Below are 26,456 nucleotides of genomic sequence, written 5' to 3'. Positions count from 1 at the left end.
CTCTTGTGAGAATGCTTCCCGCTCTTTTTCCAGCTCTTCGTACTCGTCGGCCAGGATCATGAGGGCTTCCAGGCTGTCGACTTTGTATGTTCGGAGGGAAATTCTTAGGTCTGGTGTGCTGTTTTCCCTTATGATCTCGAGTATTTTCTCCGGACTGTACCCGAGCGGTCTTACCATGGTTTGCATTTCCACCATGTAATCTTTGAACGGCTCCCTGAATCCCTGCTTCCGAACTTTCACCTGGTCCTCTAGTTTGGCAAAATACCCTCTGGGTAGGAAGAATGTTTGGAAACTCTCCATAAATTCTATCCATGTTTTCCAATGCCGGTTGTTTGAGATGATCCATTTTAATGCTCTTCCTTGTAGTAGCTCAGGCATCGCTCGAGGTATTAAATTCAAATTCGCGGACCATTCCACCTGCTCCAGGAATTCAAGTGTTTTCTCTGTGCCATCGAATCTGAAAGACCATTCTCTGACCTGCTTCGCGACTTTGGCATAATCTGGGTTGCTGGGTGTAGAGGTCGGTGTCGGTTCTGTCTTTTGCGTTGCCTGGCCTGGCTCTCTCTCCTTTTGCCTTTCCTGGCTTGGCTCTCTCTTTTGCGCCTCCTTCTGCATGTTTTCGACGCTCAAACTTTCCAATAGATCTTCACCCTCGGCGTTTGTTATTTTTATACTGGTGCCTGGTCTGTCGCCGTATTTTGCTTCAAGCTCGGCCCAGATATCGACTAGCTTGGGGTCGTTCTCAGTCTGTGAATAATATTCGGACAATGCCTTTCTGATGTCTTCCGATCTGCCTTCCAGACTAATGTTTAACCTCTGTGAGACATGGGCAGAGTCCTCTTTCTTCAGACGGTAAATCCAACTCTTCCCCATTCTGCTTTTTATTTGTTTTTAGTGCCGGGACAATAACGTTTTGGGCGCCAGATGTAACGAACTGATTTTTACGGTTTGCTCGCTACGAAGATCGTGCGGCTAGCTCAGTAGATCTGTGTGTTCGTCCCACCAAATTTATATAAACGTGACCGCCCGGTTAACAGTAAAACATTTCAGAATTCAGTTCAAGGAGGCGTTTATTAACGGCTCTGGTTTTACAATAATTGTTGTGACTCGTGCTGACGATGCTCCTGCGACTCCGATCCGTGGTTCCTCGCTGCAGGTGCTCCTGGATGCGCCGGGTACTTTCGCTGCCACTCGTAGACGAGGGCGTGGAGTTGGGTTGTTGGGCTCAGGGAAGCGTCACCGTTCTCAGACTAGGGTGAACAGGCACCACGCTTGCAAGACCTTCGTCCTGCCAGCCGCAGCCTCCTGTCCCTTGCTCTGTCCCGGCCGGTCCCGCTAGACGCCTACTAAGTTTCCTTTGACGCTCCGGTACTACGGCCGGTTTACGCCAGCAGTCCCTGTAGCAAACGCCCAGAGAAAGACGAACGTTCCACCCGAATTGATTTTCTTAAAGTCTTGGTATGCAATCCTTTAAGTTTTTGCAATACCTTTCGATTGGTGTATTACTCATTACGATCGGACTATCACAGCAGATTTTCAATTTGCGGTGATACATATTTTTTTATTTGACGAGCTGGCTCTACCGGCAGACTACCGGCAGCAGCAACAAATATAGGACGTCAACAAAAGTGGTACGCTTGATCAGTGTAGCACATTTACAGACGTTAAATTCCCTACATTTTTCAGGTGACGAAATTGCCCCAGTGGTGTGGCGATTTTACCCCCCCCCCCCTATGTGGCGGAATTGCCCCAGTATATTGGTTTTACTTTATATATTATATTTTATAAATAACCAATCGTCGATCATTGTTGGTCGCGTGTAGACGTGTTTTCTTAACGCTCCGGAAAAACAAAAGAAAAACAATCATTCACCCAGTTGAAAACATTCGAAAATTTAGAACAGTGTGGTCTTGCGTTTCGCGATGCTAATCGCATATTGTAAACTAATTAATTAATTAATTAATCTTTACGCACTAACAATAAGCAAATGATTAAGAACGTGGATCAGCGCACTCAACGCCAAAAACAACAAGACGAAGCCCGTGAAAAAATTCAGAGAGAGCAAGAAAAACGTCGTCTTTCTTTGGCCCGTAGCAATGCAAAACTCCAACCGAGCTCCCCTCACCTAGTGCAACAACAACAGCAACTACTACGTTAACTACAACGGCCTCTGTCGCCAACATTGCAATAACGACTCCACTCTCTCCTTCTGCAGCGGGTATAGCAACAACACAACTAAGTGCAAAAATCGGGTCAAACGGCAAAAACAAAGCTACGGTTGAAGAAATGACAAATCCGCAAGCGGGTTCGGCCATGCAGACAGGCATGGATCGCTACATAAATATTTCCAAGCGCAAGCTAACGCCCTCAAAAAATTCTGACGGCAATAAGCCCAAAGTAAACCGTACCAACAAAGGCCGTGAAAATCTCGTGCCACTAAATGAAAATAGATTTTCCATTCTGGCGGAGCACGAAACAGAGTCTGAACAATTAGCCCCAAGGAAACTGAAGCCGCCACCTATCTTTATTCGGGAGAAGACCTCGAATGCCCCAGTCAACAAAATAGTTGAGCTAGTCGGAAAAGATAGCTTTCATGTTATTCCGCTTATGAAAGGGAATAAAAGTGAAACTAAACTGCAAACCAGAACTGAAGACGATTTCCGAGCAGTGTCAAAGTACTTAAACGATGCCAAAAAGAATTACTACACGTACCAGCTAAAAAGCTGCAAAGGCTTGCAAGTTGTGTTTAAGGGAATAGAACCCGATGTGACCCCCTCCGAAATTACAGAGGCTTTAAAAGAAAACGGTTTCTGTGCAAAACATTTTATAAACATTATGAACAAAAACAAGAAGCCGCAACCACTATTCAAGGTCGAGCTGGAGCCAGACAGCAGAACTTTGAAAAAAAAAACACAGTGCACCCGATCTACAAGTTGCAGTACCTGCTGCATCGTAGGATCACAGTAGAAGAGCCGCACAAACGGAACGGGCCAGTGCAATGCACGAACTGCCAGGAATACGGACACACCAGGGGTTACTGCGACCTCAGGTCAGTATGTGTAGCTTGTGGAAACATCCACGACTCCGAGCCCTGCCCTGCCAACAAGGAAGACTCCCTCACTAAAAAGTGTGTAAACTGCCAAGGAAACCACACAGCAAACTACAGAGGCTGTCCAGTCTACAAGGAGATGAAAAGTCGGATGCAACGAACGACAACGGCACGCTCCCAGAACACACAGAAGAATTACATGAGATCACAAACGACACCGGAAGTTTTCTTCGCAAAAGCAGCCAGGTCTTCATTTGGCCCTTCAATTACCACCAACGGCATTTCTTACGCCAGTGCTCTAAAATCAGGCACAGCTCACATAGAACCGAAAATGGATAACATCCCGCAGGCCATGGGACATCCCCAAAGTGACATGGAAACTATGATGATCACTTTGCAACATAATATGATAGAATTTATGTCCTTCATGAAAACCACAATCCAAACCCTTGTGCAAACCCAAAACATCTTGTTAAAAATACTTGCAGCTCAGCAGTCCAAATAAACTATGCCTAGTCTTCGAATAACTTTGTGGAACGCTAACGGTGTAACGGCATAAACCTGAAATAAGTCAATTTCTGAACGAAAACCACATCGTCGATATGTTGGTGGCAGAAAAGCATCTCACCAGCAAATATAATTTTCAAATACGGGGATACACGTTCTACAGCACAGATCATCCATTTCTCGCAATCTAATATCTGCAAAATCGCTTTTGGATCTATCATCGGAATTAATCGAGCACCCTTGGAGGCTGACGTCGTATCGAACCAACTGGCTAAAGTTAAAAAAGTACGTAAGTTCCCACTTTGAACTGACTCCATAGCTCAACATCAAGGAGGACATCGACTGCTATGCCGATGCACTGGAGTCTGTACTCGTCGCAGAAGCCAAAGACTCTACACCGCAAGGGAGGGATGGGCGCACACACCAACACAAAACTAACTTGAAAATCAAACAGCTTTTTTGGAGAAAAGACGTTTAAGGCAAACCAGCAGATCGCCATCCTCGAAACAAAGTCTTAAGGAAGCTGGTTGCAGACTTACCAGGGCTCTAAGGCACGAAGAAGTAGAAGCACAACGCCAGTACATTGAGAAACTTTCACCCAAATCTAAGTGAGCCGGCCGAAACAGTAATTCCCATAGGAGACTCTTTTGGCAGCTGGCCCAGGAGCGACAAAGACAGAGCTTGTACATTTGCTTTACACCTTCGAAATGTCTTTCAGCCAAACCCTGCAACAAATTCATTCGCACTACCGTCGCCGCCAATTCGAATCGAAACTGAGACGGACCCAATTCAGTTTCAACCAAACGAAGCTGCAAAGGACATCAGCGAGCAATTGAAACCAAAAAAGGCCCCGGGCGGTGATCTAATAACTGCGAAAATGCTAATTGAACTCCCAAACTGTGCAGTTGAGGTCATTTGTAAACTCTTTAACGGGATTACACGACTTGGCTACTTCCCAAAAAAATGGAAAAAAATCGTAATCGTAATCATAATGATTTTAAAGCCAGGAAAAGATCACGTGTCTGTCAAAACTGCTCGAAAAATGCCGTTTGAGGCGCATAATCCCATATCTGAAAGAGCACAACGTTATTCCGGCACATCAATTTGACTTTCGAGAAAGCCATGGAACAATAGAGCAATAGAGAACAATAGAGCAAGTCAACAGATTAACAACGGAAATACGGTCTGTATTCGAATATCGGAAATACTGCAGTGCGTTATTCCTTGATGTTGCACAGGCTTTCGATCGAGTCTGGCTTGATGGCCTTATGCACAAAATCAGAACTATTCTGCCGGAAAACACTCACATGATACTTGAATCGTACCTTTACAACAGAGAATTCGCCGTGAGATGCAACACTTTAACACACTATAGAGGCTGGAGTTCCCCAAGGTAGCTAGCTAGGTAACTAGCTGATCACCTCGTGGTAGTGGAGAGGTGGTTATCAGACTGGCGTATAAAAATAAATGCGCAAAAGTGTAAACACATAACGTTTACTCTTAACAGACAAACGTGTCCCCCGCTAACTCTGAATAACACGCCACTTCCACAAGCTGACGATGTAACGTACCTTGGCGTTCACCTAGACAGGAGACTTACATGGAGGTAACATATCGAAGCTAAGAAAATGTATCTAAAACTAAAATCCATTGGCCTCCATGGGCTCTTATTTGTTCGCTCCTCCTCTGCCTGGACTTCAAGGTCCTGCTCTACAATTCAACGCTTAAGCCAGTCTGGACATACGGCTCCCAGTTGTGGGGAAACGCGAGCAGCAGCAACATAGACATTATCCAGCGAGCACAGTCAAAAATCTTGAGAACTATCACTGGGGCACCTTGGTATGTTCGGAACGACAACATGCACAGAGATCTTGGCATTCTGCCCGTAAAAGACGAAATATCAAAACAAAAAGCGTCCTACCACACCAAGCTATGTTCTCATCCAAACCAACTCGCCAGGGGCCTAGCCATGGTTCCATACCGGACCCGATTGCAACGAAATGACCTTCCAGCTCAGCAATAGTTATTAGAGCCCCTTAATCTCGCGTCAGTCATCTTGACTGTTAGATAGCTCTATAATTTAAGATTTTATATACTTATTGTTAGTCTCAATTCAGAGAAGATCCAATAAATAAAATGCATACGATAAAAAAAAAAAAATTAAATAACCAAGGTAATTAAAAAAAAGGGGAATGTCACATTTTAAAGCTTGGTGCTAACCGCATTCAACAATAAAAATATAAATATGATAACGTGTCTCAAGATGGACAAAAAAAAGCTTTGAAAACTGCTGACGAAATTGCCCCACTCTTTCCTACACAGATTTTTCCAATCCTAACATTTCTTCAACGTCATATTGAGATATTTCCAATTTAATATACATGTTCGAAATGAACTGATTTTTTGAATTTAGGGGGAAAGCTGAATTTTTTAGGGGGAAATATCGACAGTTTGAGATTTTTCCGGGGGAAAGCTGAATTTTTAACTGCACACAAAAAAAAAACTTGGTAAAATCAACTGTAATAATTGTCAAACAGGCCCCAACCAGCTAAATTGTCAATTCTACTAAGTAAATAGTCATTTCAAAACAACAAAATACACACAATTAGCAAAGACACAAACCAAAAGCAAAAACAAAATACACGTAAATCTTTAAATAGTTACGTAACTATCTTTGTTGGTCAATTTTACCAAGCAAATTTTTTTGTGTGTAACAACACTGGCGTTCTCTCTTGTTAAAACTTTATTTTGTAAATTGATAACACTAATGATACGTAAACATCTAAACCTGTCCATATTTCTTAGCTTATACTTTTATTTGACCCCTGGACTAGGTTTGGTATGAATTTATCAGTACAGATTTATTTCTATAAACGGCAGTTGCAATCTCACTCTTACTGTTGATGACATTTAACAATTAATAACTAATCCGTAAACTAACATTAAGATTAACAGCCGACCTAACCATCTAATTACATAATAAATTAATCTAATTATTTTTTTACCAAAGACCAGTAACAGTAAGGTCCAAAACTAATTAAAGCGAGAGGAGTTTCCGGATCTGTTCGGAGAGTTTAGCCGTGGGTGTCCATAAACATACGCCTCTGAAAATGAATCAGAATGCTGACTTCGTCGCCCTGGAGAAAACTTTCGCGAGTTTAAGGAATCTAATAAAGTATAAAACAGATATGTTTTTTATCTAAATATAACTGTTATAAGAATAGAAAAAACTCACCACCAAAAGTATCGTCCTGATGCAACAATTTGGGGGCACAGCTTGGATACCGATTTGTTTTTTTGGAATACTGTAAATAAATAGTTTAATTTATTATTTTATGTCGTTTGGTTAGCATAAAAACCTAAAATATTGAAAAAATCTAGAAGACTCTCCAAATGGCACTCTTGCAAAGCCAAACATTTTTTTTTTTGTTTTCTTTCTCTTTTAAAAAAAATACTTCCATACACAAATTTCAACATTAAATACGTTCAGACAGTGCACTATGGGAAAAAAGTCTATTTTTTTGGCATAAACTCTAGTTTTCAGAGATACAATTTAGAAATTTTGTATATATACTATTAAGATAAAGCTGTAATTTCGGTTTTTGTTGCTTTTCGAATCGGACCATTGTTTTCATCCACCGCCCACGACGCATATTCAAATTAATTGGCAGGTAAAATAATTTCGGTTTACGTTAATTTCTAAAATTTGTAAAAAAAAAAAAATTGGTGACATGTACAAGAAAAGTAAAATATTATCTAAGAGCAGATGCCAATTTTAGCTTTAACGGGGGTCCAGCTTCTTTATATTTGAGTCCTTTGCAGCCAGGATTTTCACTTGACTTGTCCCTTTCCATTAATTCAATTTTTAAGATTAATGAAAGCCACTTAGTTTGTTTTTTATTAAAAAAAAAATTTTATTTATGTTTATAAGTTGCTGGATTTAAGTCATTTTTTTTAAGAAACGTGCAAAAAGTTTCAAAAATGATTAGTTTTGCGATATTAAGGATACATTTGGTAACAACTTTGCGTTTTTACCTTTTTGCAACTTTGTGCCATTTATAAGTTGTACACCACGGAACACAAACAAACTTGTTAGTTTTAAGCTAAAAAGATACACAATTAAAACAGTTCACAGTTGGACAACAAGCCATAATAATCAAAACATGTAATCTAAGATACATTTATAAATACTTTTGCTACGATTTGACATGATCAGAAATAATAAACCATTTTGTTGCTCCACAAAATAAGCACTGAAAGTTTGCAAATATTTTTCACTAATTTACGCACACAACAAAGTCAATCAAACAGCTGACTTTGTTCGTTTATCAACCCTATAGTGTTGCTAGTAAAAAATCTTAGATAACTGTTCTTGGCTAATTAGGGTATGTAAATTCACAAAATATATTTTATTTTTAAAAATAATTTGTAAAATAAGTTGATTTTATGCCAAAAAAATTGACTTTTTTCCCATACTGCAGTGGTCAATTTCATTAAAAACCGTTCTGTGAGGCACGATCCGCGGCTGGGTAAAACATGGTTTCGAGAAAAACGCATTTAAAGTAATCAAATATATGTGAGCGGTTCTTTTACAAACCGAACACCTTTTCTTGGGTCACATTTTTGATTTGCCTGAAATTTTTTTTACGTGTACTATTCGGAAAATTAGTAAACACGTGTATCAGGATTTGGCCGAAAATAAATTATTTTTTTTTAGAATTTTTTTTGTTTGCCAAAAAACGTGAATTTTGGAAAAAGTACCCTCTCCTTGAAAATTTGAAATTCCGGTTGTAGTAATCCGATTGACTTCGTGTCTTTTGCATTAATTCCTCTACAAACTCTTCTTTAAAAAACAAAATTAAAAAAAATTAAATTTTAATTTCTTAAAAATAAAAACAAATTAGGATTAAAAAAAAAATTTTAACGGGTTTGTTTGGTCTCAATGTTGCTCAACAATACCAACGACCAACAAATCAAGCAGTACTACAGTTTGGTAACAGTACCAGGCGTCCAGTTGCACCCACGGCAGATAATAAGATAATATTTTGAGCGAAAAAATAACGCTCAAAAAATAATCATTATTTTTGGATCGATATTTTTTTTGCTCACAATATTAATAATTATTCTTTGAGCGATTGAAAAAAACTCAACAAATAATTATTAAAATGGAGTAAAATGTATAAACATCAAGAAGTAAAAATCATTGCCGATATGGATAGAGCACACAAATAGTAGCCGATTGGTATAATTCGTTTGTTTATACGGCTTTTCCAAGTGGATGATTTTTTTGCTTGAAAAATACATCGATAATCATTATTTACGGTCCCTGGTCATAAAAAGGGCCACCAAGATTGCCGCGAAAAGAAAAGAATTTTCTGTTGGGGTTGTGGGGCTACAAATATTCTGAAAACTCACTGTGCTCGTTGACAAAAAAACTTAAAGCAGGGCACACAGTATCGTCAGCAACTAGGTGCTCAGAAAAACAAACCCACGAACACCGAGCTGAGCCAGTAGAATCGTCAACACTTAAAGAAAATAACACAGATATGTCAGGCGAGGAAAGAATTCATCCGAATTTTTGGCCTCAACTTGCTAAGCAGCAGCTTCTCAATAATATTTCTAAGGTTCCGTGCAGATCCATATCAAGGAATACAAAACGCATGCGATCTTATTGGAAATCGGTAAAAATAGTAAATACAATTCGGTTTAAAGGAAATGACTTCGACTTTTAGATAGGATAGTCATAGGGCTTTTGGATACAGGGGCAGCAATCAGTGTGATAGGAGGGAATTTCAAACCAGTCGCTACAGCAGCTTGCACAGCTGATGGCAAAAGACAAGAAGTCGTTGGACGTTTTCGTACTCCAGTCCAATACAAGGGTGTTGTCAAGGATTTGGATCTCAACATAATACCATCGTTGAGCCAAGACCTCTATTTTGGGATTGACTTTTGGTCCAGGTTTGGTCTGTTACCGTCTGCAATGCAAATTAGCGAAATCGCGTCCGATTCACACGAGCTATCGGACGAGCAGAATTCGGTTTTGGAAAAAGTAATTGCTAAGTTTCCCTCATTTTCTGTATCAGGGTTAGGAAAAACAACGCTAATCTCACATTCAATAGACACAGGAGATGCTAAGCCAGTAAAACAGCGGCATTTCCCGGTGTTCCCAGCCATTGAGAAATTGTTGTATGCTGAGATAGACCGAATGCTTAAACTCGGAGTCATCGAGGAATCGGATAGTCCTTGGTCGTCTCCTGTGGTGTTAGTGCAGAAGCCTGGAAAAGTGAGACTCTGTCTCGATAGCAGAAAAGTCAACGCAGCCACAAAGAAAGATGCATATCCACTTCCGCAGATTGACGGTATATTACGTAGACTTCCCAAAGCTGTATTTATTTCAAGTTTAGATTTAAAAGATGCTTATTGGCAGATTCCTTTGGAGCCAAATTCTCGCGAAAAGACTGCTTTTACTATTCCTGGGAAGCCACTCTACCAGTACAAAGTAATGCCCTTCGGTTTGACTAATGCGTCCCAAACAATGACCCGGCTCATGGATAAAGTGACTTCAGCATCATTGAGAAATGAAGTATTCGTGTACTTGGATGACCTGTTGGTGGTATCTGATACATTCGAAGGCCATATGATGATTTTATGGTTTATGATGGTTTGGTTGCTGATCAAATACGCGCCGCGGGTTTAACGCTTAACGTTGGCAAAAGCAAATTTTGCATGAAATCAGTAAAGTACTTGGGCTATATTGTTGGAGAAGGTGTCATTCGCACAGACCCCGAAAAGATTTCGGCTATGAAGGATTTCCCTTTGCCAAAGTCTTTAAAAGCACTTCGGAGTTTTTTTGGTATGGTGGGGTGGTATCGATAGTTTATAAACAATTTCGCTTCTATTGCAGCTCCACTCACAGATCTTCTAAAGCCAAAGAAAAAGTTTGTGATGACCCCTGAAGGTAAAGAATCTTTCGAAGCGCTGAAAGACATGCTTTGCTTAGCGCCTGTGCTTCGAAGTCCTGATTTCTCTAGACCTTTCTTTGTTCAGTGTGATGCAAGTAAATCTGGTGTCGGTGGTGTCCTTGTTCACAAAAACCGACGAAGGCGATGAGTTTCCTATCGCATTCGTTTCCAAGAAGTTGAATAAGGCCCAAAGAAATTACTCGGTGACAGAACAAGAATATTTGGCAGCCATTGTTTGCATTAAAAGGTTTTGGGCCTATATAGAAGGCCATGATTTCACCGTGATCACGGATCACGCGTCTTTAAAATGGCTCATGTCCCAAACGGATCTGCACAGTCGTCTAGCGCGGTGGTCACTAAAATTACAAGGTTTTAACTTTAAAATTGAACATCAAAGTGGTAGGCTAAATGTTGTTCCCGATGCTTTGTCGCGTGTGAATGAAGAAGAAGTAGCAGCAATAGATGCTAACCACGGTTTGATGGTCGATTTGCAGGCTTCAGCTTTTAAGTCTGGTGAATATTTAGAATTGCAGGAAAAGATTATTTCAAACAGTGAGAAATTTCCAGATTTAAGGGTTGATGATGGACTTGTGGCGACCAATCTGGCAACCCGAAGCGAACAGCTGATGTCATAAAAAACCTCTGGATCGATATCAAAAATTGGATGGATGTAGAGATATCGATATCTCTCTCTCTTGCGGCGCAATTAGCATATAGTACACACAATTGTTACTCAACCTTTTAATATCAAAATAAAGTTAAGTTAAGAGTGAATCTCTACATTGGTGACCCCGCAAACAAGAACACCGCAACAAGCACTATGAATGACGGCCAAGATAATGGAAATGTTCCACCAGCCTCGCCCGACTCGTTTGAGACTTCACATGGTAGCGGCAAAGTCACGCCGGTTGTGGAGACAATCAGCACATGCAAGCTCCCTGCATTTTGGAAACAACATGTTCCGTTATGGTTTCTCCAAGTCGAGGCGCAATTCCAATGCAACCGTATCACATCGGACAATACTCGCTACTATCACCTCCTTAGCGCTTTAGACGTTGAGGTTATTTCCGAAGTCTCTGATGTTCTCGCTCAGCCGCCGGATTCCAATAAGTATGAGCACCTTAAGTCGATCATCATTCAGCGCTTTACAGAATCCCTGGATCGACAACTGCAGCGTGCCTTACTTGAGCTAGACCTCGGGGACAAGAAGCCCTCTCAGCTATTACGGCAAATGACGACACTTGCTGGCGGTCGCGCATCCAGTGACGCCTTACGAGTTCGATGGCTCTCCCAACTCCCTCAGCATGTACAGCGAGGTTTGAAAGTTCTGCGTTCAGCTTCTATAGAAGAGCAAACTGAACTTGCCGACATTCTCATGGAGGACGAAACCACTTCTTTCGTTATGGCTGCTGGACATTCTTCATCTCAATCGCGAGGAAACAAATTCGACCAACCCCACTCGGTTTCTAGGGACTCCATGGACGAAGTAAAACGCGAACTGGCTGCTATCAAGACTTCAATGGCCCTTTTGCAAAATAATTGGCGTGCCAGCAATTCTAGCCAAGCCGTTCAGAATAGAGATCAAGGGCGAGCATCTCGTCTATGTTTTTATCATGCTAAATTTGGTAATAACGCTCGAAAGTGTTCGCCGCCCTGTTTGTGGGCCCAGTCACAGGGAAACTAAAAAAGCTGTCATCCGTACAGGCAGCCGATGACAGCAGAAGTCCGAATGCTCGCCTCTCTAAAGAATATCGACTACACATTTACGATCGCTGCACTAACATCAAATTTCTTATTGATTCCGGATCAGTCATCTCCCTCATTCCGCTTTCATTAGTAAAAAATAGCCTATGTCGCAAGGACGAATTCAAACTATACGCTGAAAATAAATAAGTAATTGATACCTACGGGACTTTAAATCTGACGTTTGGCCTTAACCTACAACGCAAATTTAGCTGGCAATTCGTCGTCGCTAACGTCCAATCAGCAATCATTGGAGCGGATTTTCTTACTTATCATGGTCTGATCATTGACCTCAAGGGTAAACGGCTCATTGATTCTTTAACGTCCACATCAACAAAAGGAGAGCTGACGGAAACAAAAGTCTATAACATTTCTACAATCAACTCACACAACTTCGCCGAAGTAGATCAGCCATATTCCAATCTACTTGGTCGCTTTTTGGACATAACACGACCCAATAAACCCCCTGCAACGCGCGTAAGCAATGACGTAGCACATTACATTGAGACAACTGGCCCCCCCGTTTTTGACAAGCCAAGACGGCTTACAGGTGAAAAACTTAAGGCGGCACGTCGGGAGTCTGACCTTTTAATACAACAAGGAGTAATTCTTCCCTCAAGTAGCCAATGGGCTAGCCCTATTTATTTGGTCCCTAAGAAAAACAATGAGTGGCGTACAACAGGTGATTATCGAAAACTTAATGCTTGCACAGTTCCAGATCGCTATCCTATCCCCCATGGTGAGGACATTCTACAGCGTTTGCACGGTTGCACCGTTTTCTCCACGCTCGACCTGGTGCGTGCTTACCATCAAATTCCAGTCGCCATGGGCGATATTTCAAAAACGGCAGTCACCACTCCATTTGGGCTGTTTGAATTTGTTGGCATGCCACCAGGTTTGCGAAATGAAGCACAAACTTTTCAAAGGCATATGGACAATCTTCTCCGTGGAGTACCATTCGTAGGATGTTATATCGACGTCATCATTGTTTTCTCCAAGACGCACGAGAAGCACCTGCAACATCTTCAAACAATCTTTAAAATCCTACAGGATAACCACCTTCAAATCAACCCACAAAAATGCCGATTTGGTAAAAGTGATGTTATTTTCCTCGGCTTTGAAGTCACTGCTAACGGATTCAAGCCTCCTGCTGAACGTACTCGAGTCATTTCGGAATTTCCCAAGCCACAAACTATTATGGAATTACGCATATTTTTGGGAATGGTAAATTATTACCGACATCTGATTCCGCATGCAGCTCAGGCGCAGATTCCGCTGACAGATTACCTAAAAGGTGCAACCAAAAACGACAAACGAGAGATTGCTTGAACCCCCGATGCTGAAAGCGCATTCCACACCTGCAAGCTGGGAATATCGAAAGCAGTAAGCTCTACGTTTCTCTCCCCGTCAGCCCAGCTATCCCTAAAAACAGACGCCTCGGATAAAGCGATTGGAGCCGCCCTCGAGCAATTGGATGGCAATGTTTGCGTCCGGTAAGTTTTTTTCTCTCGAAAACTTTCTCCCACAGAGCGAGGATACAGCATGTATGATCGCGAGCTACTAGCAATTTTCGCCGGCATTATAGCGTTCAAGCATATATTGGAGGGACGTCCTTTTGTAATTCAAACTGACCACAAACCACTGCAATACGCTTTCAAGCAGAAAGCCAGCAAAGCATCACCGCGTCAACTTCGGCAGTTGGACTTCATCTCCCAATTTTCTACAGAAATCATTTATAATCCCGGAGAGAACAATATAGTCGCAGATGCACCATCTAGCATAAACGCGATAAGTATGCCGACCAATTTCAGCGCCCAAGCGATTTTTAATGCACAACAAGCTGATGATGAAATGGCAAAGCTATCCAATACATCTCTTAATCTCCAAATCCGACAAATTGATCAGCTCGATATCCTATGCGATAGCTCGAATGGACGCGAGCGACCATACTTGCCTGAGAGCTTAAGACGCCAAGCATTCGATGCAGTGCATGGACTAGCACATCCAAGCAGCCGTGCAACTGCCAAGTTACTCAAGCAGCGGTTTGTTTGGCCAGGAATTAACCGAGATGCTACATTATGGTCCCGTCAATGCGTTCCATGCCAACGGGCAAAAATTCATCGACACACACACAGTGCTGTGGACAAGATTGATATTCCTGACAACCGTTTTAAGCACATTCATATCGACCTGATCGAGCTTCCACAAGTCCGCAACCTGCGTTACTGCCTTACGATCATCGACCGCTTTAGTAGATGGCCTCTAGCTATTCCTCTGTCAAACATGACCCCGGAAACGGTTGCAAAAGCTTTGTACACCCACTGGATCTGTATGTTTGGCTGCCCACTCACCATAACAACGGATCAGGGCACGCAATTTGAGTCCTCGCTGTTTGCCGATCTAGCGAAACTGATTGGAGCTGAAAGGATTCGAACAACTGCGTATCACCCACAATCAAATGGAATGGTAGAGCGCTGGCATCGAACACTCAAGGCTGCGTTAATGTGTAACTCTCACATAGTTTGGCCTGAACTGTTACCCACGGTACTGTTGGGATTGCGTTCGACTTTTAAGGCGGACCTGCAATCATCTCCAGCTGAAATGCTTTTCGGCACTTCTATTCGTCTTCCGAATGAATTTTTCGATCCGCAAACAACATACAACAACCAACACCGGCTTACTGAAGGTTTGCGCCAACATATTCGGGCAGTTAAACCTACTCCTGCCGCCCATCACACGAAGCCCCACATTTTTTATTCCAAGGATTTGAAAACGTGTACACACGTTTTCAAGAGAGTCGCTTCTGTCAAAAAACCGCTTAAACATCCATATACTGGACCTCACCAAATAACTCGTCGTGTAGATGAAAAGGTCTACATAATAAACATGGATGGACGGGAGAAAGCTGTATCCGTTGATCTTCTAAAGCCTGCATTTCTCGCTGTTGGCGACTTTATAGAAAGTGAGCATATGGATCTCAGCCACCCACAAGTTCCTGAACTTGCAACCCCAGCTTTAGTTCCGTTGCCTTCGCCCATCACACAAAGTCACTGGAGGGGGAGTAGATGTGCCGACCAATCTGGCAACCCGAAGCGAACAGCTGATGTCATAAAATAACTCTGGATCGATATCAAAAATTGGATGGATATAGAGATATCGATATCTCTCTCTCTTGCGGCGCAATTAGCATATAGTACACACAATTGTTACTCAACCTATTAATATCAAAATAAAGTTAAGATAAGAGTGAATCTCTACAGACTTTTGTATCGCAGAACTGATCATGCGACGGGAGATATGTTGCACGATACTTTTGCGAGGAAGTTGTGGATTCCAAGCGAATTGGTACCTGATGTGTTAAAAAAGGCTCATAATGACCCGCTAGCGTCTCATGGAGGAGTGCACAAGACTTTAGAACGGATTCGCAGATATTTTTTCTGGCAAGGATTGGTGACAGATTTTAAAGAATATATAGGTAGTTGTAACATCTGCAGAAAGACAAAAGCACCAAATCGAGTACAAAAGCCACCAATAGGAATCGCTCCCGAATCGCAGAGATTTTTCCACCGACTCTATATAGATTTCCTCGGCCCATATCCTCGATCGCGGTCTGTTAATGTGGGGATTTTTACAGTTTTAGACTACTATTCAAAGTTTGTCTTTTTGAAAGCCTTGAAGAAAATGACTGCTGATGTGGTTGTTAAGTACTTGCAGCAAGAATTGTTTCACACTTTTGAGGTGCCTGAAACGATTGTGTCGGATAATGGCTCCCAGTTTAAGTCCGAGCCATTCCAGAAACTGCTGAATCAGTACAAAATTTCTCATAGCTTGACCGCTGTGTATGCTCCGCAGGCAAATGCCTCTGAGCGAGTAAACAGGTCAGTGATAGCCGCAATACGGTCATATATCCGAGAAGACCAGAAAGATTGGGACAGGATTTGCTGTGCTTTGCGTTCGTCTATACATTCGGGATTTGGCGCAACACCCTATTACATGGCTTTTGGCCAGCATTTTGTTTCATCTGGCTTGACCTATAAGCTGTTGAGGGCTCTCGGAATGCTTGAGGATACAGCAGCCAGATTCACTCAGGAAGATTCGTTGGAATTGGTGCGTTCTAAGGCTCGAGAGGTTATGCAAAAACAAAATGAAAAGAACGAACGACAGTATAACTTGCGGTCTCGAGAGGTAGTGTACCAAGAAGGTCAAGAGGTTTATCGCAAAAACTTTTAGACAGAGCAATTTTTCTGGAGGCTATAGTGCGAAACTCGGTCCGTTATATCTCAAGGCTAGAATCCAGAAAAAGCTAGGAAATTCATGCTATGAACTGGAGGATTTGCAAGGTCGTTCCTTGGGCCGTTATCATGCCAAGGATTTGAAACAATAAGCAGGTTCAGCTACCAGCTTTGTTTGGATCTGTTTTGGGATGGCAAACCCCATTCCAGATCTTGTGGGGGGAGTTTTGTAGCGCTGGTAGTACAGTGGGAACAGATCGTAGCTGGCGTCATCTGTGGGGTGGTTGCCGAACTAGGGTTAGGGCTAAGAGAAAGCGTAATAGGTCAACAGAGCGAAATGTCAGTTGATTTCTGCTGAGAGCGTTTGCCATTTTGGCTGTTAGGGGCTTGCCGCCAGCGGCAAGCGGCATCAGCGTTCTTTTCTATTTGAACCTTCCACCGATCAAGAAGTGAATCGTCAAAGTCAGTGGGCCAACAGTGCCAAAAGTCCTGAGCTGAGCGAGCCTATATAGGGAAGATTTTCAAAGGGAAAAGTCAACCAAATTTAAACATTTCCGCCTAGTCCTAATATTGGGGGTGAGTTTAAAATAAATGGAAGAAAATCAACGGGTCCGATCAGCAGCACTTTATGTGATTTATAGGCTCGGCGATAAAGGACCAGAATCTACGATATTCAATACCGGCGGGAACACTTGAAACTGCAAGCAGCTGAGCCAGAAGTTCTCATTGGAGTTCTATTTCGGAGAGGGCGACCAGTTGCTGCGAGACTTACGATCGGTGCGGAACCACGAGAGAATAGCGGAAGAAAAAGGGCTTAATTAAAAGTGCTTAAACGTCTTGCGTGAGGGTCTAAATTTACCCAGTCTCCGACCCCTTTTAAAAGTGTGTACGCAGTTTGAAGAGAAAAACCCTTTAAAATGTGGCCGAAAGGGTAGTAAAACCCATCGTGGTAAGCTTTTAAAAAATATTAAAAAAATATATAATTTTTGGTGATGGGCGAAAATTTCAAGTTCTTTTCTAAATTTTAATATGTGGTGAGGGTAATTTCCCGAATTTAAATTTTCCCATAAGTGTACCCGGCATTACGTAATGGCCCAAGAATAAGAGGGCAAAGACAATCGCGAAATTGGGTGCCAATGCCGTAGATTTGAACAGCAAAAACTCACTCAACGCCAATATCGTAAATCGCTTTGCGTTTGCGCTCACGTTTTGATTTAGTATGCAAGTGGGAACGGTAACATGTCAACGTAACGTAACGCAATTAAAAGTTGAGAAACCACACCATGAAAAAAAATTTACATTTGTCTTTCTTTTAAATTTAAAGTAAATGCAAACCTGATTGGCATGCCGTCTTTAACATATATATTTTTAAAATCTATTTATTGCACCTATCTCTCTCTATAAGAATTACCTATTATATTTATTATATTTATGCTATTTATTGTATATTATCGCCATTTATTTTCTTATGATATTTATACCTATATATATTATTTTTATATTATTCTTTGCACTTCATGTTAGTCTCGGTTAGGGTTTTCAGCAATATTGATTTCTTTAGGATTTTAATTTGTTAGTTAATAAAAGATATTTATAATGTGCTAAATTTGTGTGTTTGTCCTCGGCGGACATGAGACCCCCGTGAAGTCACAACCGCGAAGGAAAAGCGGAAGGCTCGATCGCAGATGTAGTGGGCCTTACGCCTGACAATAGCCCGAGTTGTAGTAGTTTTTTCTCTCCCCAGCCTTAGTTTGGTTTGTCTTTGCACGCAATCTGAGTACTGGTAATAATCAAATAGGCAATGATGAGTTAAAGCAAAGATTCACCCCACTAGCCGACATTTTTGCGTGCGCTTTGACCCGTCCCACAGTAGGGCGAAAAAGCCAAAAGTCAGCGGAGCCCTATATCGAATATCTTTTGATGGGGCATTGTTAAAGGCAATTAAATATGTAAAAAAACATCAAAAGGTGAATTTTTTTAGTGAAATTTTTTTGTTGTAGAAAATTTTAAAGAAAAAAAAATTGTTTTTGAAGAAAAACAAGAAAGGAAGCTACGTTCGGCCAGCCGAAGCTTATATACCCTTGCAGATAAAAAATTGCTCACTCGGTGCAGTTCCAGGGATTCCAGATTCAGCGTTTCTATTTATTTATATTTTGTTTTTAAGTAGTCAAGAACCAAAACGCCTACTTCCTACAAAGTTACAATTAATTTTCTTATATTTGTTTGAATATTCTGTGAGGAGTTAAATAACTCCGCACAAATAAACACAAGAAATACATGGAGAACTACATGGAGACCGGCCGCACTTTGGACTTTAGTGCCGTGTGCAGAGGGCGAAAGGTCGAACGGTAAAACCGTGCACTTTGGACCCTGAATTGGAGAGATGAAAAGGAGAGGCCGAGGATTAACGGGACCCGGAGGCCTATATAAGCGGGCTCTGCGCTGGAGTCGGCACCAGTCATCGAGCATCAAATCGCGAGTGAACAACGTTTAGTAAAGTCAAAGTCAAGGAGAAACCGCCGTGGAAAACCAGCAAGGAGCAAGATCGCTACGTCAAGACGTTCGGGACCAAGCAAGTCTCCGAATTGCGACTCAGGTAGCTGAGGTCCTTCAAGGCAACGCACGGCTAAGTCTGCAGAACATCAAGGTTGGCCATAACGGCTATATTGGCTGTGGTACCGATTAGTCCGGCTACGTTGGCTGTAATACCGGTCAGTTTGGCTGCATTGGCTGCATTGGCTGTAAATACCGATCAGGCTAGCTGTGCCGGCTGTAATACCGACTAGTCCGGCTACATTGGCTGTAATACCGATTAGTCTAACTGCGTGCGGCTAAGTTGGCCGTAGCACCGACTGGTCCGACTACATTGGCTGTAAAACCGATTAGTCCAGCTGCGTCGGCCGTAACACCGATCAGTTGAGCAGGACATAGGCAGACTTGGCACGGGCATCCCACCAGCAGAGTGTTGGGCACGAGCAGCAGACCTCGTGGGAGCAACGCAGGACAACGCAGCCACGAGTCGCCCAGGACATCGACGAGGACAAGCATCCAGGGACCGCACCGAGAACCAGACATCAGGTACGATCGCAACAGCCAGGAGGGAAGGTTCGGGTGGAACGTTCGTCTTTCTCTGGGCGTTTGCTACAGGGACTGCTGGCGTAAACCGGCCGTAGTACCGGAGCGTCAAAGGAAACTTAGTAGGCGTCTAGCGGGACCGGCCGGGACAGAGCAAGGGACAGGAGGCTGCGGCTGGCAGGACGAAGGTCTTGCAAGCGTGGTGCCTGTTCACCCTAGTCTGAGAACGGTGACGCTTCCCTGAGCCCAACAACCCAACTCCACGCCCTCGTCTACGAGTGGCAGCGAAAGTACCCGGCGCATCCAGGAGCACCTGCAGCGAGGAACCACGGATCGGAGTCGCAGGAGCATCGTCAGCACGAGTCACAACAATTATTGTAAAACCAGAGCCGTTAATAAACGCCTCCTTGAACTGAATTCTGAAATGTTTTACTGTTAACCGGGCGGTCACGTTTATATAAATTTGGTGGGACGAACACACAGATCTACTGAGCTAGCCGCACGATCTTCGTAGCGAGCAAACCGTAAAAATCAGTTCGTTACATCTGGCGCCCAAAACGTTATTGTCCCGGCACTAAAAACAAATAAAAAGCAGAATGGGGAAGAGTTGGATTTACCGTCTGAAGAAAGAGGACTCTGCCCATGTCTCACAGAGGTTAAACATTAGTCTGGAAGGCAGATCGGAAGACATCAGAAAGGCATTGTCCGAATATTATTCACAGACTGAGAACGACCCCAAGCTAGTCGATATCTGGGCCGAGCTTGAAGCAAAATACGGCGACAGACCAGGCACCAGTATAAAAATAACAAACGCCGAGGGTGAAGATCTATTGGAAAGTTTGAGCGTCGAAAACATGCAGAAGGAGGCGCAAAAGAGAGAGCCAAGCCAGGAAAGGCAAAAGGAGAGAGAGCCAGGCCAGGCAACGCAAAAGACAGAACCGACACCGACCTCTACACCCAGCAACCCAGATTATGCAAAAGTCGCGAAGCAGGTCAGAGAATGGTCTTTCAGATTCGATGGCACAGAGAAAACACTTGAATTCCTGGAGCAGGTGGAATGGTCCGCGAATTTGAATTTAATACCTCGAGCGATGCCTGAGCTACTACAAGGAAGAGCATTAAAATGGATCATCTCAAACAACCGGCATTGGAAAACATGGATAGAATTTATGGAGAGTTTCCAAACATTCTTCCTACCCAGAGGGTATTTTGCCAAACTAGAGGACCAGGTGAAAGTTCGGAAGCAGGGATTCAGGGAGCCGTTCAAAGATTACATGGTGGAAATGCAAACCATGGTAAGACCGCTCGGGTACAGTCCGGAGAAAATACTCGAGATCATAAGGGAAAACAGCACACCAGACCTAAGAATTTCCCTCCGAACATACAAAGTCGACAGCCTGGAAGCCCTCATGATCCTGGCCGACGAGTACGAAGAGCTGGAAAAAGAGCGGGAAGCATTCTCACAAGAGAATAAGTTCAGCAGGACAAAAACTACACTCCCGACTCAGGTGACATGCAGAAGATGCGAGGATACCAGCAGGCAAGACAGGCAAACCGAACCATCGCGAAACACGCCGAATACGGAATATCAAAGGCAACAGACAAACACTTTATGGACACCACCAAACACCATCCAGAGACCACAAAGCACGCCAGCAGGAAGCAACCAAGCCCACCAATACATATCCAACCCGCAGGAAGCGTGTCGCAAATGTGGCGGACACGGGCATTGGGCAAGAGGTTGCTATTTTGCTGGATATGCGGCAAGGTGGGGGTGAGATGTATGGAATGTTGCCAGAGAGCGGGAAATGGCCAGCGATCCCAGTCGCAGAGAGGCGAGCGCAGAGAGGGAGCAGCAGTTGTCCGCAGCGGTGACGATTGGTGGGAACTCGTACAAAGCCACAATCGACTCCGGGGCAACAGCTAGTTTCATCAGCGAAGAGCTGGCGGACAATCTGGCTGCTCTGGGAAAGATTACACGGACGAGACGGCAAGTTAGGTTGGCAGACGGAAGGTACAGCGAAGTAGGCGCGCAGCTCGAGGTAGAAGTCGAATTCGGCAACAAACGACTGACCATGAGCCTGCTGATATTACCAGGGGTAGTAGACGCATTGGTGCTGTGCGCAGGTCACGAAATCCGCATACCGGCCAGGAACAGACACAACGGAAACATCGAGCAATTCCTAGAAGCAGAGCTGTTAGAATTCCGAGACATGAGCGGAACTTCGAACGTGGCCGAGCACCAGATCACCATGAAGGATGACAAACCCATAAAACAAAGATACTACCCTAAGAACCCCAAAGTTCAAGGGGAGATCAATGCAAGGGTGGACGAACTTCTGGAAATGGGTTTCATAGAACACTCGAAAAGCCCGTATAGCTCTCCCATAGTGATGGTGAAGAAAAAAACCGGCAAGTGGAGATTGTGCGTCGACTTCCGACAAATAAACGCAAAATCGGTGAAGGACGCGTACCCAATGCCACGTATCAACTACATCCTGGACCAACTACGAGAAGAACGCTATATCAGCAGCCTGGACTTAAAGGATGGATACTGGCAGATTCCGCTGGAGGAAGCAAGCAGAAAGTTCACGGCGTTCACGGTGCCAGGAAAGGGGCTCTTCCAATGGAGAGTGATGCCATTCGGATTACACTCGGCATCCGCAACATTTCAAAGGGCCTTGGACCAAGTGATTGGACCGGAGATGTCTCCTCATGCGTTTGCGTATCAGGACGACATAATCGTCATCGGACGCACTCAGCGAGAACACAAGGACAATCTTAGAGAAGTGTTTCGGGGTCTGAAGGAGGCGAACCTGAGAATAAACCCCGAGAGAGTCAATTCTTCAAAAAGGAGCATCTGTACCTGGGACATCGAGTTACAAGCCAAGGAATTGGCACAGACCCAGAAAAGGTTGCCGCCATAGCCCAGTTAGAACCACCTGCAACCGTCCGCGAGATAAGGCAATACCTAGGAGTGGCATCGGGGTACCGACGATTTGTACCGGACTTCGCACGCATCGTTAAGCCGCTCAACGACCTACTTGGCAAGGGCGTGAAATGGGTGTGGACGCAAGACCATCAACAGGCATTCGAGGAGGTGAAGGCGAGGCTGGTAACTGACCCAGTGCCAGCATGTCCAGATTTTGGAAGTACATTCATCCTGCAAACAGACGCCAGCGCCTACGGCATAGGGGCGATTCTGACACAGAACACGGAGGACGGCGAGAAAGTTATCTCATACTCTAGTCGAACGTTAAACGGAGCCGAGAAAAACTATTCGACAACGGAAAAAGAGTGCTTGGCCATTGTCTGGGCAATTTAAAAACTAAGGCCCTACCTGGAAGGCTACCACTTCAAGGTGGTAACGGATCACATGGCACTAAAATGGTTGAACAGCATTGAAAGCCCATCCGGAAGAATCGCTAGGTGGGCCCTTGAGTTGGAACAATATGACTTTGAGATTGCGTACAGAAAGGGCCAATTGAACGTGGTAGCCGACGCACTGTCCAGACAGCCAGTGCCGGAAACCCTCCGGAGAGCAAAAGAATTGGTGCCAAATACGGAATGCAACTGGATCAGAGACATGCGTGAGAAAATAAACGCTCAGCCGCAGAAATTCCCAGACTACGTGTTCGATGGCGAAACGCTGTATAGGCAGATCCCACACAGAGCTGGCAACGAAGATGTGGTGGCCTGGAAGCTATGCGTCCCTACAGATCTAAGGGAAACGGTCCTACAAGAAAACACGACTCCCCAGCGGCCGGCCATGTAGGAAGCCGGAGGACGATTGCCCGTCTAGCAGCCAGATACAACTGGTCAGGAATGCAAAGGGACGCAAGAGCATACGTTCGGAAATGCGAAGAGTGCCTAAAATATAAACCTAATCAGAGACAAGCGGCGGGGAAAATGCTGACTTAAATCCCGGAAGAACCATGGGCAACGGTGTGCGCACGGAAACCAAATGTTGTTGGTACTAATTGATCGTTTCTCAAAATGGACAGAATTGGTGCCATTACGAACCGCAACAGCAGATACCCTACAAAAGGCGTTTAGAGAACGTATAATCGCAAGGTTCGGAGTTCCTAAAGTAGTGATTACGGACAACGGGGTGCAGTTTGCCAATCGGGCATTTAAAAAGTTTCTTCACGACATAGGAATAAAACAGCAATTCACGGCACCATACACTCCTCAAGAAAATCCCACCGAGCGCGCTAACCGAACCGTAAAAACCATGATCGCACAGTATGCTGGACAAAACCAAAGAAACTGGGATGAAAAGTGGCCAGAGATAATGTTGGCAGTTAACTCAAGCGTATCCGAGTCCACAGGATACTCTCCTTCCTTTCTGACGCAGGGCAGAGAACCGCGGCTGCCAAATGCGTTGTATGACAGAGAAACACTGGGCACAGGGAGGCAGACAGAGTCTCCAGAGGGGAACGCCGAAAAACTAAAAGAAATCTTCGAAGTAGTCCGACGAAGGCAGCGCAGGATCAAGCCAGGCACTACAACCTCAGAAGAAGACAGTGGAATCCACGGATCGGCGACATCGTCTGGGCCAAGGAGCACCATTTGTCTAAAGCGGCAGAAGGTTTCACGGCCAAACTAGCGCCGAGATATGATGGGCCATATCAGGTCCGGCTACGTTGGCTGTTATACCGGTCAGTTTGGCTGCATTGGCTGTAAATACCGATCAGGCTAGCTGTGCCGGCTGTAATACCGACTAGTCCGGCTACATTGGCTGTAATACCGATTAGTCCAGCTGCGTCGGCCGTAACACCGATCAGTTGAGCAGGACATAGGCAGACTTGGCACGGGCATCCCACCAGCAGAGTGTTGGGCACGAGCAGCAGACCTCACGGGAGCAACGCAGGACAACGCAGCCACGAGTCGCCCAGGACATCGACGAGGACAAGCATCCAGGGACCGCACCGAGAACCAGACATCAGGTACGAAAGCAACAGCCAGGAGGGAAGGTTCGGGTGGAACGTTCGTCTTTCTCTGGGCGTTTGCTACAGGGACTGCTGGCATAAACCGGCCGTAGTACCGGAGCGTCAAAGGAAACTTAGTAGGCGTCTAGCGGGACCGGCCGGGACAGAGCAAGGGACAGGAGACTGCGGCTGGCAGGACGAAGGTCTTGCAAGCGTGGTGCCTGTTCACCCTAGTCTGAGAACGGTGACGCTTCCCTGAGCCCAACAACCCAACTCCACGCCCTCGTCTACGAGTGGCAGCGAAAGTACCCGGCGCATCCAGGAGCACCTGCAGCGAGGAACCACGGATCGGAGTCGCAGGAGCATCGGCAGCACGAGTCACAACAATTATTGTAAAACCAGAGCCGTAAATAAACGCCTCCTTGAACTAAATTTGGTGGGACGAACACCCAAATCTACTGAGCTAGCCGCACGATCTTCGTAGCGAGCAAACCGTAAAAATAAGTTCCTTACAATTCCTATGAAAGCCTTAAGATATAGTGGTCCGATCCAGCTCGCTCCGACATATGTACTACCTGCAATAGAAAGAAGACTTTCGCGAAAGTTTCATCGCGATAGCTTTAAAACTGAGGGACTAGTTCGCATAGAAACGGACAGACGGACAGACGGACATGGCTAGATAGACTCGGCTATTGGTGCTGATCAAGAATATATATACTTTATGTGGTCGGAAACGTCTCCTTCACTGCGTTGCAAACATCTGACTGAAATTATAACCCTCTACAAGGGTATAAAAATATAAATAAATTACTTATAGGGTTCTAAGTTTCCCAATATTTTTTTTTAATTTAACTTGATTTAAAAAAAAAAAATTATTCAAATCGGTCAACTATATCTTATAGCTGCCATATAAACGCTTATTACAAAGGAGAATGTCTCGGTTCTATTTCAATATTGGTTCATATAAATTGGGATTAAGCCATTATTTATCATTTTAGCTCTATGCTTACCTTTTTTTCAATTGGTCAATGATATCTTATAGATGTCATAGAATCAATCAAGGAAATATAGCATATTTTCAAAAAAAATTGGTAGAAACCGGTATTTATTTCATATCTGTATTTTTAGTAAAATAACATAATTTAAAATTTTAACCCAAATTTTGTTTATTAATTTATCATTATCTTCATCAATACCTTCACATAAGTAAAATATCTTCATGATGTTGGGGCGCGCGGATGAACCAGGGCTGACGATATTTCAAATTATGAACATTTCTTGCTAACTTAAACTGCGGTTTCCTCAAAAGAGGCAAAAAAGGGCAGGCTAATTTTTTCAGAATATGTAGTTAAATATCTAAACTTTTTTTAAAAAAAGAATTAAACGGGGATCTAGGGTGTAACACTACTTTACGTCCAAGAATATCAAAAAAATCCCAATTTTATTGGACCACTTTTAAAAAATTAAAAAAAAATAGTAATTCTGTATCTAAAATTTTTATTTTTTTTTTAATATTTTAAGAATTGGTTGCTCTTAAAATTTCAATCGTTTCATATACAACTTAGGCCTTTGGGCGCTTTCAGAAAAATTTCAAAGATGTGTAAAATACCTTTTTTTCTTATTGGCTAAAATTATATTTTGAAAAATCCACTTTATAAATCTGTAGTGGGAGAACCATTCATCAAAGATCACTCTTTCCTTTGATATGAATAGAGAATTCAATTGTTTTTAAAGTTGCATTGCAACATTTTGGAAAATCTTAAAAAAAAAAACATTTTGGCAGGCTTTTTGTTCTAGGCGCCCCAGTATGCGTCCGTAACACCCAGCCTGAATCTTTTGTTTATAGATGTCCGTTACACCAAAAACGTTGTATAATTTTCTCTGTGTATAAAGGATAATTTATGGAACTTGGTGCAAACTTTGGGCTTTTGGCATTACGATTAGTTAGTAGTAGAGA

The 26,456-nt window shown here is 43.4% G+C and overlaps 1 protein-coding gene across 1 annotated transcript in view; it reads right to left on the bottom strand.

Moving 5' to 3' along the window:
* Positions 1–6,336: 6,336 nt before the first annotated feature.
* The window catches only part of Gp210 (nucleoporin 210), a 268,597-nt gene continuing 248,477 nt past the window's right edge, over positions 6,337–26,456 (bottom strand). Inside the window, exons 20-21 of the transcript XR_011418170.1 lie at positions 6,792–6,861; positions 6,337–6,723 (exon numbers count right to left, since the gene is read on the bottom strand). The gene's annotated coding sequence lies outside the window, so the exon portion shown is untranslated. The remainder of the gene's footprint in view (positions 6,724–6,791; positions 6,862–26,456) is intronic.

This window comes from Drosophila takahashii, chromosome 2R, assembly GCF_030179915.1.
Source record: "Drosophila takahashii strain IR98-3 E-12201 chromosome 2R, DtakHiC1v2, whole genome shotgun sequence".
Taxonomy (NCBI): Eukaryota; Metazoa; Arthropoda; class Insecta; order Diptera; family Drosophilidae; genus Drosophila; species Drosophila takahashii.
This window is presented reverse-complemented; position numbering and strand designations above follow the sequence as displayed.